The sequence below is a fragment of the Arachis duranensis genome, chromosome 5, assembly GCF_000817695.3.
Source record: "Arachis duranensis cultivar V14167 chromosome 5, aradu.V14167.gnm2.J7QH, whole genome shotgun sequence".
NCBI lineage: Eukaryota > Viridiplantae > Streptophyta > Magnoliopsida > Fabales > Fabaceae > Arachis > Arachis duranensis.
The window spans coordinates 101,299,002-101,302,413 of NC_029776.3; positions in this window are offsets into that span (position 1 = coordinate 101,299,002).

A 3,412-nucleotide genomic window follows, 5' to 3' on the forward strand; every position below is an offset into this window, starting at 1 on the left:
ATTTTTTTGGAATTAAACTATTTCGCAGGCCTTGTAGCAAATTGCCCAATTTGCATTTGCAAGTTTGGAGATGACCATTTTGCGCCTACTTCTCCTGAGTTGGTGGCCAAGCTCATTTCGGCTAAGCCACATGCAAAATAAAATTGCGCATTTTAGGCCAACTTTTATTTATTTTAATTAAAAAAAAAACGTTTTATTTGTTATAAGCTGTGAAAACCATAGATGCACTGCAACTAAAAATGGTAGATATGGTGTTTCAAATGTATTGTAGCATCACCGAACGAGTCTAAATTAAGATATAAAAGTATAAAAGAATAAAAAAATTGTTTTGCATAGAACCAAGACATGAGATAATAATAAAGGTTTCAGTCGTTTTGAGTACAATTAAGTTGTCAAAATATTCTTTTAAAGAATGAAAATTTATATCGTAGATCAGATTAAGCGATGCAAAATAATAGTCATAATTACTGCACTTTTTTCACGTCAAAAACAGAGCATTTGGCATTTTGAACACATTAGTTACTCGCACTCCCTACAAAATCCCTGTAACAAGAGATCTGTATTAAAAATTACAACTATACTAGCTGTATGTCAAAAATCATCCACTAAATTAGCCATAAATATAAAATATATTAGAATATAAAATATATATTAAAAATAAATTAAATAATACATATATTTATATACAAATACATAATAACTTAATTGGTGACTAATTTTTGATATGCAAATAATGTTTTTGTTTTTGTATTATGTGTTTAATGTTTCAATAAGTGACTATTTGCAATAAAAATTAATCTCTACATACAAGTCATTTAATAAAACAAGTTATTTACGTTCAGCACTTTTGCTGCACGTTCTTTTTTTTCATCACCCCTGATACTTCGTCTTCTTTTTTTTTCTCTTTTTTTTTTTATTATTTTTCTCTTTCGTGATCATCATCATCTCCTCCTCCTCCTCCTCCCCTTTTTTTATTGGACTTTTTTGTCCTCCTTCTTTTTCCTCCTCCTCTTCCTCCATCATCTTCATCATCATCGTTATAGTCATCGTCATCTTCTTCTTATATGCATAATCGTTATTGTTATCGTCATTATTGTTATCATTATCGTAAAATTTTTGCAATATTAATGATGTTGCCTGATCCAAAATTTTTGTCATAGAATTTTCTCAAGTTCCTTCCTGTTTTACTCTCTTAAAAAGAATAAAAACAAAAAAAATTAAATAAAGAAGAAGAAACACATGCTACAAAATTACTTAGAAGAGGATGAACCTACATTCATTCAACTAAAAGAAAGAAATAAGAAAAAGAAGAAAAAAAATACAGCATTAAAGAAAATATTTCTATATATTTGTAGCAAATTTCAATGTAAAACTAAGACATTTTTATGTATTGTTAAGAAATTTCGATGTATTTGTCTGATAAGTTCTGCATAATTTAAAACTCTTCATCTTTTTCATTTTCTGCTGCATCTTTCTCTTCTTTTTCATCATCATCATCTTTTTTTTCTTATTTATCTTTTCCTTCTTGTTTTACCTTCTCAAGTTTCTTCTTGTTTTACTCTCTTAAAGAGAATAAAAACAAAAAAAAATCAAATAAAGGAGAAGAAAAAACACATAATGCTGCAAAATTAAGTGAAAGAGGATGAACCTACATTCATTCAACTAAAAGAAAGAAAGAAATAAGAAAAAAAGAAAAAAATACAGCATTAAAGAAAATATTTATGGGTATTTGTAGCAAATTTCAGTATAAAATTAAGACATTTATTTGTATTGTTAAGAATTTTCGATGTATTTGTACTGATAAGTTTCGCATAATTTAAAACTCTTCCTCTTTCTTCTCTTCATCTTTTGTTGCTGCTTCTTCTTCTTTTCATAATCATCGTCATATTTTTTTATTTTTTTTCTTCTTGTTTTACATACTCAAGTTTCTTCTTATTTTACTCTCTTAATAAAAATAAAAACAAAAAAATCAAACAAAGAAGAAGAAATATATAATGCTACAAAATTATTTGGAAGAGGATGAACCTACATTCATTCAACTAAAAGAAAGAAAGAAAAAAATACAGTATTAAAGAAAATATTTTTGTGTATTTCATAGCAAATTTCGATGTAAAACTAAGGCATTTATGTATATTGTTAAGAATTTTTAGTATATTTTGATAAATTCTGCATAATTCAAAACTCTCCCTTTTCTTCTTCCTCATCTTCTGCTGCTTCTTCTTCTTTTTCATCTTCTTCATCATCATCATTTTGTTCTTCTTTTTTTCCTTAGAGAAAAGGACAAATCGATCCTTGACTTTTTAGTTTGCAGACATTTAAGTCCCTAAAAATTTAAAAATACATTTAAGTCCCAGACCTCTTCGAATTTGAACACATTGATCCCTGGGTCTAATTTGTTCTATTTTAAAAACTCTTTTACGTATGCATCCGTATCAACTAGGTCAGTATAACGGAAGTCACGTTTAATTTTTCCGTTGGGTCTGATAGATCCAAGTGAATATGAAGGATTGATATGTTTAGGTTTTGAAAAGGTTATGAATTTAAATGTATTTTTAAATATTTGAGAACTTAAATGTCTACGGATCAAAAGGTCAAGAACCTATTTGTCATTTTCTCCTTTTCTTATTTATCTTTTTCTTCTTGTTAAACATTCTCAAGTTTCTTCTTGTTTTACTCTCTTAACAAGAATAAAAAAATCAAACAAAGAAGAAGAAACACATAATACTGCAAAATTACTTGGAAGATGATGAATCTACATTCATTCAATTAAAAGAAAGAAAGAAATGAGAAAAAAAAAGCAGCATTAAAGAAAATATTTTTGTGTATTTGTAGCAAATTTTGGCATAAAACTAAGACATTTATCTATATTGTTAAAAATTTTTGGTGTATTTGTACTGATGAGTTCTGCATAATTCAAAACTCTTCCTCTTCATTCGTCCTTCTCATCCTCTATGCTTTTTCTACTTCATCTTCTTATTTTATTTTCTCATAATTCTTTTTGGGAGAAAAAAATTAAATAAAAAAATAATACATAATATTGCAAAATCAATAGAAAGAGGAAGAGGAAAATAAATACAGCAACAATAACAGCAATAAAAAGAACGACGAAGAGGATGAAATACACGAAGAAGAAACACAAACAAAAAGGAGGAGGAACACAGAAGAAGGAGAAGAAGAAGGAAGAGGAGGAAGAGGAAGAGGAGGAGGAGGAGGAGGAAGAGGAGAAGGAGCAACGCGGGATACAAACGTTGGAAGAGAAACGGCGTGATTTTACGCGCGCATTATGTAAGTGAGTTTTGTTGGGTTAAGGTTAACTTGTTTGGACTTGTTTGTCAAAAATGTTTGTATGGGTAGCAGGATTGTTATTTTAAATGCTAATTATTAATTATATAGTAAAAAGTAAAAACATACA